General features: G+C 36.9%; 1 protein-coding gene across 3 annotated transcripts in view; it reads left to right on the plus strand.

Moving 5' to 3' along the window:
* The first annotated feature begins 478 nt into the window (after window positions 1–478).
* ankrd11 (ankyrin repeat domain 11) overlaps window positions 479–14,889 on the plus strand; it is a 106,854-nt gene continuing 92,443 nt past the window's right edge. For 2 of the 3 annotated variants that reach the window (XM_088938897.1, XM_088938899.1), the window contains exon 1: window positions 479–973. The gene's annotated coding sequence lies outside the window, so the exon portion shown is untranslated. The remainder of the gene's footprint in view (window positions 974–14,889) is intronic. The other variant, XM_088938898.1, reaches the window with a different exon arrangement.

Below are 14,889 nucleotides of genomic sequence, written 5' to 3' on the forward strand. Positions count from 1 at the left end.
GTAGCTATCAGAACAATTTGTATCCATTGCAAAATTGTTCTTCAAAACAAATCGCTGTTTATCTCGTTATCTGTTTATGTTATGATTGGGAAAGCACTCCCATTACCCCCGCTATAAAAGCGAACAATTGACTAAAGCAGTCAAACGATAAGAGGAAAGACGTTACAGATTAAAAATAATAATGAAAGGTTTGTTTAGATGCACGTCATACTGATGACACTGTGTAAAATGGACCAATGAAAAAATAGAATCCACAGCTTTTTCGTCGAGCCAATCGTATTTTTCCTTTTATCCTTGTCTCTATAGTTCAGACTGCCCTGCGACGTTGGCCTCCTATTAAACGGATTTATCCCCCTCAATTTTTTTGCTACCCTCCCCCTCAATTTAAAGAATGGAATAAGATTATGAAACCATAATCCTCCCGCCGCCATTTTGGATCCTAAATTCGTCGGTGAACTACCAGACGCTGCTTCTTGGTGAGCCGGAATGGCGTCAGTTTCCCAAACACACACAGGCCAGCAACCACCCACATTTCACAGCCTATCGGCTTCCGCGTTTCAAACCGCCTCATTCCTTGTTCGTCAGCAACGCAGTCGAAGTCAAAGGCCGCCTGGAAACCGTTCGTAAGGAGCCGAGTAGGGGGGATTAAAGATAAAGCTAAAAAATTTTAAAAAACTGAACAAGCTTTCAATTGAAAGAAAAACGTCGCTTGTTTCGTAATGCATCGCTTGCAAAAATGAGGAGCGCCTAGACCTTTTATATGCGCGACGACAGGAGGCACGAATTTTTTTTTCCCTTCCGATCTGGGGTATTCAGGAATTAAGAGACAGTATTGGTGTGTATGATGTGTGTTGCTTTGTCGGATATTTCCGGACGGTAGTCTGTTGAGTAGCAAGGCCTCAAATGGGAAAACCAAGCCTAGGACTGGAGTATCGAGACTAAGCGAGGAGACGCCGTAAAGATTTCCGCGAAGGTAAACTATTCTTCTCCGTTTTTGCTTGTACCACAATACAGATTCTGGCTTTTGGTTTCTTTTAAACTGTGCTGTAGCGTAATGATACCATACAGACCTTCAAAACGTAGCTTTCGTGTTTTTAGTTCCCATTTATAAAAATACGCTGCTCTCCCAGGACGTGTAACCAGCTAGGTTGTTTATAAAACAATGTGATACATTTATTTATTGTTATCTAAACACGAGTAAAATGTTAATAATGACCAGCTGCAGTTTTTTTTAAGTCTTTGTATTGATTCCTGCATTTGGCAAAACATTTTAGAAACATTTATCTGGTTGGTGGCTTGATGTGATATTAGAACACTTGTCCAAAAAATAAGATTTGAATTTGTTTTTCCTCTTCTTACATATGTAAAGGATAAACTATTTTTAGAGATTCTTTTTTTACCAGGCTTAAAGTTATGTTTTGCAATTTAACTGTTGTTCAAATGCTTAGTGTACAACTACCTACTTTGTAGCTTTACTAGCTATTTGTGTGAGTTTATATCTGAGTATTGTACGAGCTTTTTGTAATCCTGAATCTCGACCTTTTTCTGTGAGAGGTAATGAGAAGTGCAGTGGTTTGTAGCAGATATTTTTCCTTAGCGATTGATAATCACACATTGAATTGTCCTCTTTCTTTGGGTATTTTTGTACTCTTACATTTTAGGATGTGCGTGTGCATTTTGGTGCTTTAATTGGAAACTGGAGTTTTTTCTTCCCCTGAAAGTATAATGAAGTGCTGTACCACGTTGCGTATCACTGGCTCAGTCCAGACACAGGCAGTGATGAACGGTTTGCTTCACCCAAATTATAATTCTAAACCTCAAGTTTTTGTTTGGAGCAGCAAGAAAAAAAACTGGCATTATTTATCGTGTTTATTTTTTTGTCGTGTTGACTTAAGATTGTTTATTGGAAGAAAAACACGAAGCATTCATAGCTATCTTACGGCGTTTTATGTTTACGTTTCTAATTGCATTTTTTTGCGAAATTAATTGCGTTTAAGAAGATTTTGGTCTGCAGATGAAGTTGATAATTTGTGGTTGCTGTACTACTCCTTGATAATCTTTGAGCGAGGTTTTGAATTTGTCCGGGAATAAACCGTGATTACACGGAGCCTTGCTATTATAAATTATTTTAAAAAATGGCAAATATTCACATAAAATTGCCCTATTTATTTGCTTATATGTCTTTATTCTAAGATGTTTAGCTTGCTTTGGGACCTTACTTAATTGACCAATTTCTTTATAACCTGTGTGCCCCTTCTTGCACTGAAGGGGAAAATAGTTTCATGTGAAATTGAAATTTCCTTCAGCTGACTTTAAAAAAAAACTGCATTACGTTTTTTTTTACGGTTCGTTTGAACAGAACCTTAATCTGTGGGTAAAGGAATTCCACATAGCTCCCTGCTAAGCCAGCCATGCGGTGATGCCATAAAATGTATAATTTAATAACCACTAGCCCAGAATGGAAAAGAGAGAGGAAACTGTCTGGTGACTTGTTTTAAACCTGCCTGCATCTATAGGGAATTCCAAGGGGTGAAGGCCATTACATCACGTGGAGAAGAAATGTCTGGTGTTGCATCATTTTCTTTTCCACATTAATTCTTAAAAAAGGTTAACGTTAAAAATAAAATAGCTTATCTTGTTCGATTTTATTTTTACTAAAGAGCTGAGAAAAATGCAAAACAATGTATGTAAACAAAGCCCCCCCCCCCCCCTCTACAAAACCTGTCCAACCTTCAGTGCAGTGAAACCTGCTAAATGCAGAAAAATACTGCATTGTACATGTGGTAGAATATTTAGGTGCTGAAAGAGATGTTGAAGAGTTTGCAATAGCATTGGTGTGTGTTCAGATTGCGCCTCGTCTACATGAGAAATAGGAAATTGTAATTGTTCTCCTGCTCTTTGTGCAGTTTGTTATGCAATGTCTTCCTAACAGTTGAAGCTCTGAGTGCATATTATTAGACGAGAAAAACAAGGTGTTTTGGAGATGGCAGGCACTGTGACAGATCTTGAGCGTTAGCCTGAAAACCTCTTTTGCTGTGCTCAAATATTTTTTTCTCCAAATACTTAATTTTTGCTTTTACCAGCTCATGAAAAAAATCCTGTGTTTGGAGCTAATGATTTCCAAATACTTTGTTAAATAATAAAAATTTTGCAAAGATGCTGCAGCAATTCTGTTTTTTTTTGTTGCAAATTTAATTGTTACAAATTTCAATTTAAACTGTTTTGAAGGAATTCCAGTATATTAAAACAATCTAGCGGGTGACTCTTTCAAGTCATGTGTTCATATAATGCATCTATTTGGAGTGTAGGTAGTGCTGTAGCACTACTAAGGAAAGTATATTTGAAAGTAGTGGAAATTTTCTAGTAAGGTGATGCTCATGCTTTACAGATACATATTTGTGAAGGAATTTACAGGGTTGGTGGTTTGGTGGTGTTTCGCTTGTTATTGTCTCCTTTTCTTTTTACCAGTCATTTGGAATTTTATGGTAGTGGGTCCAAGAGGACCTAGAGCTGTTCTGCTGTATTGTAGCTTCTGGTAGTTGGGATCTGTAGAGCTGTAATCTAGCTTCCTTTAGCGTTAAATTCTAAAGTGCATTGAGAGGCAGGAAATGATCTGCTGCAAAGTTCAGAAGGTCAGCAGCCTTATGATTGGAGCTGGGCTAACAGAGGCTCGTTTCCTGTTGCAGCCGTTGTTTCAGGTCTTCCTGCGTGCGCTGTGTTCAGCTGGTTCTGAAAAATAAAGACCAGTTCATGGGGCAATCCATGTTCAGTTGTTGCAGGCCAAAATCTTCTGGCATTACAGTACACAGACAAAGCAGTGTTATCCTAGAAAACGATCTTGATACTTCCACTCTTCCCTGATCACGGGCTGCTGCAATGAGAAAATGTATCCAGTGTTTGGGAACATAAGCACATACTGAGAATTATAAGGATCCTTCAAGAGAATCACATCACTGCAGTATTACACTGGAGCTTCATTCTGCCTTTGGTGCTGCTTCTTAATGTAATGATTATTCACTCAATTGCCCTTGGTGGACCAATGCTTTGCTCTATTTTGAAGAAGGTGTTTAAATATATCTGCACTGGCTCTAGAGCATACTGAACATCTGGCTGCTTGCTTTTTTGGCTGAATAAGATTTGAAATAGGATGTTTTCTCAGATGCTACAACCACATCCTTTTGTTGTTGCACTATACTGAGGTCAATAAGTGAGAACTGAGGAGTGCAGTAAGCAGCACCCATGTGTGAACTGCCGAATAATGAGCATAGAACAATGCATTGGCAGTGTTCCACTTGCAATATCCTGTCTTTTCTGTAGAGCTTATCTGAGCCATTATCTTAAAATGTGTGTGTGACATCCTTAATATAAGGCTTCCTATTTTTTATGTAGTAGAGAAATCTCTGCTGTTCTTATTTGGAATTCAGTTGTTTTGATTTTCGAAATTACTACCCACTCTTATACTCAACTCCCACTAATCTTGGACCCCACCATATTAATGAAGGCACAGATTTGAGTTTCCAGTTCACTGAACCCAGTAATATATTTTCTGTCATTTTAGATTTACACCTGATGTTCCAATGAAATTAATACTTCATGACTGTGGTGCTCTGTACTCTTTAAAGATGGGTACTTGCTGGTAATTTCATAAGCCCTTGCGTTATCGGAGTGGGTGTCCCCCCATGTTTTTCACCTACTATTTCAAGTGTTACTGATCTTATTTTGGCAGCAGATGGTGGTTGCTCCTTAGTAATAGTCTGTGCTTGGTTATTTTGGAGTCTCAAATTAATAATAAATTAAGTTAATGGCACAAATCTGTAGTATTTAAATGATAAACATTCACAATTTTTAAGTGTACAGGGAGGAAGTATGGTTATAATTTCTTAGTCTTATAAAAGTCTTTCATTTGACATTTCTGTTTAAAATCTAAAATATTAAAAGCTGCAAATTTTGTTTTGAACCATTTGTAAGACGAGAAGCACAGGTGGCTACATTGAAACGAAAGAGCTAGTAAGAGCCGAATGGGAGAGTTCCTCTGGGCTCACACAGGCAGAATTGGAGTGAGCGAAGGACCACAGAGAATTGAGAAGCTGGTGACAACAGTTGGTGTTTTGATTGGCTGTCGAGGATTTTGTGACTTATTATCCGCAAATTTTGCGGAGTCTATCCAGAGCTAGTCGGGATCCCAACTAGGCTCCTCTCTATTTCAGTAGCTGTGATAATCCTTTTGAAAAGGGCAAATAGACTGTGTTTTCACATCCTGGTACAATGTTGACAGAAAATGAGATTTACGCTCATGGTAGACTTATTCCATAAAGAAGCAATAGTTTTCATAATACGTAGACCACAAGCAGTGTAGAAGTGTAATGCAGTGCAGTAAGCTTTTTTTTTCACTTCTTGTGGCCTGTGTTCATGGTAAATGCATTTTAAATATAATCAGTCAGCTCTTTGCTCCCTCACAACCTGAAATTATTCATGGTTATTCCGTGTTTAAATTGGTTCTGTAGAGACTTCAAACAGGGAAACTATTTTTCCGATCTTGCTGAAATGCCTGAATGCATTGGCTGAGGACCAAGCAATTGACACCAAAGCTGTTTTTTTTTTCTTAAATTGTAATTTGGAAACAGAATTACATGGGGGGATTATTTTAGAGTGTGGCTGTTTGGATGTTTTCATCTTTTCGACGTTGGTCGGGTTTTTCTTTTCCTTCTTCCTTGTTTGGATGAGGTGGGGGCAGGGACTCCTTGGCTGAATCACAATCCTTTGGAAACTTAACAGCAGTGTCCTATTGATGGGGCAGCTGGGTCCATTGAATCAGCTCTATTTACATTGAAATTCAGAGGCAGGAAGGGGGTGGGGAGCACTTTTCATGACTCAAAGGCATACCTTACGATTGTGAAGCACTTTTAACACTTGTCTGACACTTTTTTTTGTAGTGCTTATGCGTACCATGAAGAATGACGAACTAGTGCATGCATTATTGTAGTTCTCAGTGTATTTCAGCCTTTGCTTTATTGACTTTACATTCATTATGGTATACAAAAACACCCTTTTAGGTGCAGGAGATGCTTTATTTGTTAAACAATAACTATACCTGTCAACTTATTTTTAATTGTTTTTAAAACCTTTGTGACTTTTTTGTGGAGTACCGATCTTAGTCGGTCTGTATTAGGAAAAATGAATCTATGAACTTCAAAGCTTAACTCTCTCACTAATTTAAACAGATGGGGAGGATGGCTCTTGCATTCAGTATTTTTGGTCTGAAAAATCTTATTCCAAGAAAATTCACTGTTGAAAAAAACTTGGAAAATTGAAAAATGTTATTACAAAGTCCTGAAGGATGTGTTCAGTTGTTCATCCAAGTACTGCAACATGTGGCATGTTTAACTCAGGGGGCAAAGTCAATCTAAAGCTTTTGGCAGACTTCAATGTTTCCATGCTTTAAGCTGTCATGTCCTCCTTAGTGTTTTGGTGACACGTTGGCATTACAGCTTTTCTAAGTTTTCTTTAGTATAAAAATGATATTTTTTAAACATGGGTTAACACAGGCTGTAAATGAACCTGCTAAATCAATACATACTGTGACTGAAGCTCTAATCCGATTAATTTGAAAAGGTGTTTTTTTAGGTTTGATAAATGTAAGGTTATTTTGCACATGAGGGGTTGTTTTAGCATTACGGAGTGGCATGAACTGTTAAACATGCTGAATACTGCAATACAGATGTTTAACTTAATACGTTCTGTAAAAGTTCTATCAGTAGTGCAACATAAGGGCATAAAACTAGCACCTGTCGAATTCTGGCAAACTGTGTTCAGGGTGTGTCTTGTGGCTGCTATTCTGCAGAGCTTCAATGGTCAATGTCAAAGACTAGTGGCTTGGCCTGTATCTGTTGGGGAAAATTAGCATTTCATGGCAAAACAGAAGTGCTCTTGAATACTGTTTTGGGGAAAAATTGGCAGGTATTTCACATGGGTCAGACAGTCTACTGGAAAGAGGAAATGGGTAGACGAGGAGCAGAAAACAGAGAAGAAGAGTCCAAATTTTTAACGAGTAACAGCGGAAGGCGTAAGAATTGGTTCATTTTCCATAGCGCCAATAGAATCAAGTTATTTACAGAAAATCTGCTGCATTCCCTGGAAAAGAAAAAAAACAATCAGACCAAAAAACATAGCATTTGACCAATTTTAATTTTATGATATGTCAGTTACCAACAGATCACAATTTTGTCTACAGCAAAGGCAGCCCTTTCCTCAGAATGTACAGCAGCTTGTGTGTGTGTGTGTGTGTGTGTGTGTGTGTAAATTGAGTTTTGTGACGGTTTTTTGTAACGTGCCAGTTTTCTGGAGCAATGAACTTTGTCAACATTTTTCCAAAACACGATTTGAGTTTTTTAGATCGTTAGTATGTTCTTTAACAGTTCTTTTTAGCATGTTTGATACACAAAATTAACCAATCACAAGAACCTCTTCTGAAAACGTGAACTTTTATACTAGACTTGAATGTACCCAATATGGCTGATGAAATCAAACAGAAGTCCCTGATCAATGTGAGTGAAATGTGACAGGTAACTAGAGCAAAGACTCCAAGACAGGAGTGATGTGATCACTTGAGCTGAATAATAAACGGATTTAACTGTAAATTTAGTTTTGGATTCCTGCAAGTTGAGTTTGCCATACTCAGTCCTTGAAAAAAGTCTTCACAATATTCTGCGCAAAGCTCCAAAGTCGGTGCAGGATCGAAGGTTGTGCCCAGATTCATCATTTTGAATCAGATCTTGCACAGAATGCCTTCAGTTGACAGGGTTACAGCTTTGGTTTTCCATAACTCACTGACGGAACCCAGTGACGTGACCTCAAGCTTATTGCAATTAAGAGGCAAAAACCTTTGTGTCATTTAAGCTTTTGTATTAAAATGGCTCACTGTGTATCTGTTTTTGTGTGAGCATCGTTTTTAGCATTATCTATCTAGAAGTAATGATTCAAACCATGTAGTTTTATCATTTGACCAAAGGGATACAAATTGAATACCAGAATACTCAATGGAACACTGGATATAACCTTCCCAATATCGACCTAAAACCACCAAGAGAAATAATTTGCAAACATTTGCTTAAGTTAATTGCATGTTTAGGTTACCAACTTGTTCTAGCATTGCTCGTTTTGAACATTTAGTTCTGCTATTAAAAAAAACAAGCATGTCAGCATGTATGTCTTGGTTAGTACCGCAAGTGGCTAGTATTTTTGTTCTGTGTACTAGTGAAGTGGCTAGTTTACCAAGAAATTAAAAATGATCGTTGCATACAATACATATTTATGTGTTGCAGTGTTTGCCTTGTGGTCGTCATGCCTGTTGCTAGTCTGATATCTTTATGTTCAGCTGAACAGAGAAAATAAAACACCAAAATGGAAATTAAGGTGCCATCATTGATTTTACTTTCTTTACCAGATGATCTGTCTCTGAGGTTAAAAGGGGGAGAAAATGATCAGGTCAGATAGGTTACAGAAACTCGGTGTGATTTTTAATTTTTTTTTTACGTAAACACATCCCACCTCTTATTGACCTACTTTCTCACGCTGCTGTCAGCTGATGGAGTGTAATCTTCAAGGCTGAAACTTGTGAACAACTTGTTTTCTGCTCAGATGTGTGTTTGTATGCTGTAGTTTTGAAGTTATTCATGTAATGCTCAAGATCAGCCACAAGGTTTTCTTTTTTGTTCACAGCAGGAATGTGTATAGAATGTCAGTACTTTTCCCTTTGGCTTTGATAGCTGAATATTTACGAATGTATCACCTCAAGTTGTAGGGTAGGCATGGCCTATTGTCCTTGTAAGAATAATAAGACCTATAAGAATGTGTTTCAAGCTTGTATGATTTTTAAATCTGAAAACCTTTGGTCATTTTGTATCATAAATTGCCCATTGATATTAAAGATTTAAAGGTTATTTTAGAGATTTTCACTCAGAAAGCGTCGGCAAATTTCCTTGGTTTGCTGACATAAAGGCAATGGCTGCCATGGTGTTTGTGTGTGTGGTCAGTAGTATATTTCACGTTCATAATCGTTTAGAGATCATATCCCAGAAAAGTATTGCTTAATTTTTACTTGAAAATTTAAAATGTTATGCTTTTTACCTCAACTTAAGACGGGAACAGTATGCTACTTATGTTCAGTGGTTGTCGTATGCTTAAGGAGCATTTAAAAGTATTTGAATAAAAACTTTCTGGTATTTCTTTCTGACACCCCTCTCCAGTGTGGTTGATTTTGGAGGCACAAATGTACATTTTCAGATTGAGTAAACTTTAATTCAAGTGTTTTTGTCCTGTTCCATCCCATGTCTCGCTTACATAAATATAAAAAAAAAACTGTACATCGCCGTCACTGACCCCCCTCCCCGTGCCTCAGCCTCACACGCATGTCCATGGACTATGGCACATCGCTATTATAAACAAGTAGTGTGTTAGTGTTTAATCTGAGTTTTCCTCAAAGTGCAGAGTCATCTTATCCTGGCAGGAATTGATGACCGTGAAACACGGAGCTCTTGCTCAGCCACTCTCAGACAGTCTCTGTTTTTATGTTCATCAAGCTTTGCCAGGCGATGCCCATGTGACGTTTTCTTATTGTACACAGACGTGCAACAGGACACTTTGGTTATCCCACAAAAAGAGCATATATCCAAACGAACTTATTTTTCCTGTATGTGGCCATTCCAGAATTCACCACCCTAGTTGACTATCAGGTATTTTCATTTTCAGTATTGCTAAAATGTATATAGTGATGTACTATAGTGAGGACATATTTCCTGATTTGTCAACTTCCAGTATTGATTAGAAGCATTGTGAGAAAGTCACAAATTACTTGCACCAAATTTGTGAAGGATTGTGTATGACTGAAATAGCTAAAATAGGCTAAACATTTTTATTGTTGGGTTTATTAGGTGCTATAATCCAGAGAATGTTTTTTTCTATTTTATATTTCGAGCAGCTGGTGAGTGTTCATTCAATAACGGGAGTTGCATCACGTGCATCTTAGGCTTCAAACGGAAGCAGCAGTTTAAAGTGTAACGTTAAAGGTATTTGTTCAAACCATTTTGAAAATCCCTTAGATTGCAGTGGTTTCCGTCTGCAAAAATATTTCCTTTTTATGTTTGGTTAACTTCCAATCTTTCATTTTCTTATTTTGGTTTATTATTAGCCTGTTTTTTCAATCAAATCAATATTTGTGAATAGACCTATAATGGCAGTGTGGATGTGTCTAAGGCTGGGGAGGATTTAGGGAGATGTGCTTTGGGAATCCTGATTGAGCCTCTTAGCCAAATTTATATTCAGTATTTCAGACGTAGGCCTTTGTGGGCTTTTGTGCATGGTACCATCTACTGTTCTCGCATCAGTTTCACATTGACCACGTAAATTGTAGTGGTGTAAATGATTTAGACATATAGACGTATACTTAAACATCTGCTAGCTTTTTACATCATGCATATTGTGAGTTTGAGCCAAAATACTATGACCATACATGAGAAACACTTGCATGCATAAGTAGTAATTCAAGGGAAGACTGCTTTGACCATCAATACTAAATCAGACTGTATTGAAAGTCATCAGAAAATCATTTTACAATGGGGATCGGCAGCTCTCCTAGTTCTTTTCTGTGCATTGCTTTTTGAAACAAGGTTGTCCCAAGGTGTGTATGATAGAAAATCTGTAGGTGATAAATTTAGCATGATCTACTTCTGTAGTGCAATGGTTATTCAGGAAGCTTTGTGCACAGGAAATATTGGGTGGTGTAGCTGAGAGTTCAGTATGTTCCATGGTAAATATATGTATAATGTTCTTTCATTTAAGATGGTGCAGCATTAACCGTTGTGTTCAAAGCTCCACCCTTTCTGTTGCGGACTGTTTTGTTTCTGGGTGAAGCTTGATTGGCAGTGAAAGTGAACCTCAAAGGTTTCTTGACTGAGTAATACATTATATGCTCAAGAAATTAAAGCAGCTTATAAAGAGTCTTCATAAAATGCACAATAATATAAAGGTTACAAACAAGAGGTCGTTCAGCCCTGTGTAGCTCATTTGGTAGTAGCTAATTGATTCAAGGATTTCATTCAGTTGTTTCTTGATAGAAGCCAGGGTATTGTTTACTTTGTCAGAGCCTTTTGAGGATTTTGAATATTTATATCGGGTCACCTTACAATCTTCTGTTCATGGCTAGAAAGGTTCAGTTCTTTCACCCTGTCACTATAGGACATTACCTTAAGCACTAGATTGTATCTCTATAAGGTTGCTCCCTTCTGGCTGAATTCCAGAACTGTAATATCTTTATGTGGTGACCAAAATAGTACATAATAGTGCTTACTAGTGCATTATACAATTTTAACATTACTTTATTGAAATTCTGCACTACTAACTATATATCTTAATATGTTGTTTTCCTTTTTAATTACTTACCCACATTGTCTATAATATTTGAATGTCAAACACCTTAGTCTCTTTCGTAAGTAGCCTCTTCAATTTAAGTGTAATATACTTCCCATTATGAATTTATAGTTTATTGCTTGTTGCATGCAATATCATGTGCTTTTCTACAGTAAGTTTCTGACATTAAACATCTGACAGGTGTTGTCTTGAATTTTATTTAAATATTTTTAAACTTAATTTGCTACTTTGCTTGCTGCAGTAGTTGCAAACCCTCCTAATTTGGGATAATCTGCAAATTTGACTAGTTTTCTAACTATACCAGAATACAGACTTTTAATTATGGCTCAGACATGATCTAAGCCTTGACTCTTGTATAAATCTGTTTCAAAGAGCTTTCAGTGGATAGTCACTGCATATTTGCTTAAGTTGATTAGCTATTGTTACTGATTTGGTGTTGTCTTTTTAGCAGTTGTCCGAAAATGTTGATTAGGATTTATTAGGTCCTAATAAGAGACTTATTAGGATTGCTTTTTAATTTAGCAGCTGATCTCTTGTTAAAAGTAATAAGTGTTCAGGCAGCGGTGCTCTGTTGTAAAAGCTGTTTCACGTGACAGGAAGACTACAACAGCATCTTAATGTGTGTACAGGAACAGATAATAGAGAATACAGCGTAATAATAATGTATTCTTGGATTTTAAAATGACTAGATTGTCAAGATGCATACCTTTGCACATTAAAAACGGCTTTCCCTGAGAAATGAAGACTTTAGAACTCTAAAAACCTGATCAGCGTGGGCTGTTGTCTTACAGAACAATCTAGTCAAAAAATTAAGTGATGGAAATATTTAAGAAAACAAGATGTGACCACATCCTCGTTTTGATGCATTGTGCAAACAGTCCTTTTTGAATTCTTCAGAGAGTTAAATCTCAGTGCAATGAGGCATTTGCGTAGTGCTGTCCAGACATCCTGAGTGGCTTTATGCATTATAACTGGTACTGCAGTAGATATTTCTGTAAGAAGAATCTGTCTCTGCTACCACACCAGCAGAGAGAGGCAGTGAAATGTGGCGGCTGATGCTCTGTCTGCAGCTCTTTTGTTGAGATGTTTCAGCCTAAGATATTGCAGGCGATCTACTGCATGAATTACCTTCCTTAATATTCGGTAGGCTTTTCAAAAAGAAAAAAAAAGCATTCCCTTCATAAATAATGCTCTCTTCGTGGCAGTGCTCTAACAGTAATGCGTGCTGCTGCTGCAACAGTACTTCACACTAATTTGCGGTCGTTTCCATTGGCAGTAATTTCTCACCGTCCTTAATTCATGCATATGCACTTCTCCTGGATAGACAGGCTTTCAATGAAGGAGAAAATGAGAATGCATCAACTCAGGTTGTGAAGGCCAGCTGTGGCCTCGTGAGGTGATTAGAAATAACATTCAGACATCTGAACTAGCAAGAGAGTCAGAGCTAAGAAGGGCCTGCTGTTGATGGTGCAGTCTTCTCTGTCTTGTTTGTAAATGATAAACTTGATCAGAGATGGCAGATTTTTGGAGTGGTCTCTGAATAGAAATGATGTGGAGATTATCTTACAGAAAAATGAACTCTGACTGAGAACAAGGGTAAGTGATGTATATGGGCCTAGCACAGATATCGGCATGAAGGACTTGCTCCGTTTTATGATTCAGTGGTTGTTTTTTATGAAGTGTGTTGAATTTAGTATGTGTGTGTTAATTTGGGAAAAATATGTAAATATTATTAAAACATTGACAAGCTATTTGTGCTTTGAATTAAATTAAGGGATTCAGGGAGGAAGTGTTACACATTAGTGTTGTATGGTTGTGTATGCGGTGTCCAGCCCTGTAAGTGTAAATCTTTTGGAGAAATGAGCAGAATAATTTCTGGACTGGCTGGTGTCTTTCAAGGGTAGGTCAAAAAGATGGAATCTTTTTAGCCTGGGACTAAGATGAGCTCAGGAGGTTTTGGGAGATATTCAAAGTTCTGAAAGAGATTGAAGTCAACATATCCACTGAACCTAAGGATAGAAAACAAAACCAGTGGACATAAATGACTCCTAAGCCACAAAAGATACATTGGAGTCCTTTTTTACAACATCTTTATCACTTACTGAGAATATAAGTGTTCCAAATGGCTCACTATTAAAAATGTTCTCGTATGGTGTTATTTCTAATGTGATATTTACAGGTATGTCCTTATGAGACAATATTTTACTTTTTGGTTTTAGCCTTTTATGTTAATTAGGTATTATTTTTGGCACATTTGATCATTGAAATATTCCTATGTGATTGCTTAAGTTGTTTTTCAGTAATTCATTTTTTTATTAGTCTTTCAAAGCAGGTATTTATTTGCTCACTGTTGTCAGAAGATACAGATTTGCATTCGTTTCAGAGTTGCAATGAAAATAAAACGAAGACTTACTGTTGGAAGGAACAGCTACCTTAAGCATAATGTAGAGCAGAAGAAGGAAAGTGTGCAAGTTGTGCCTTTATGAAAGTTTCTTTAGGAACATCTGTGTTCAAGTCTCAGGGGTGCTCTGACATCTCAGGGGATTCTCATTCTCTCCCTCCTGTCCTGACCTTGATTTTTTTTCTTCTCATTTTTCTCAGTTTTCCAGTCATATTAGTACTACACATTGTGTTTACTTTTATTTCTGTGATTTTTTTTTCCAGGCGAGTTTTCCTATGTTATCTTGTTCTTCTGGTCTGATAAGATAGGATTTGTAAAAGGTCCTGCCACTGACTGCCTGTGAACACATAAAATGGCAAGAGTTAAATTGCAAGCCTTCCTAAGCTTTCACTTCTAGCATTTACTTTATTCAAATTATTTTGTGTAGGTGTCCATATCAGCAGCCACCATAGATGGGTAAAATGCTATTACTCAATCAATTTTTGTGTATTTGCTGATGTGGTTTTAAAATTAAACTTGTTAAATTAAGTTTAATGGTAATGTATTTTTACATTCATATCACTTGTAATTAGTTTTCTAAAAACATGCATTCTGGTTATTTAGAATAAAGCTAATTTTCTATGGTGAAATTTAACTCCCCCAGATAAAATGTGTTGGAAAAACTACTATTGTGAGTAACTATTGAACAGAAGTATATGCTTGTGTCATCCCTATTTTGGAGCATTATACTACATAAAGGATTGTATTAAAAACGTTTGAAAAAATGTAATGTTTTATTCACTTGATTTTGATTAACAATTAATTTTTTAGTCTATTTGTATACATTGTACCAATCTAATATTCATTGAAAAAGTGGATTCCTTGCTTTGCCACACATGTAAATCTACAGTATTAGTTGCTGTCAAGTGATTGGTAGGGGTTAAATAGAGAATATTTTTTTCTTTCTAATTGGGTTGTATAATGAGTGATCTAAAATACTATTCCTAGTTTGAAACGCAGCTCACTGTCAACTGGAAGACAGGGTTGTCATCTTGAACTGTGAAGCTTGAAGAGCAAGACTTGAA

Source organism: Atractosteus spatula, chromosome 21 (genome assembly GCF_055471065.1).
Source record: "Atractosteus spatula isolate fAtrSpa1 chromosome 21, fAtrSpa1.hap1, whole genome shotgun sequence".
NCBI lineage: Eukaryota > Metazoa > Chordata > Actinopteri > Semionotiformes > Lepisosteidae > Atractosteus > Atractosteus spatula.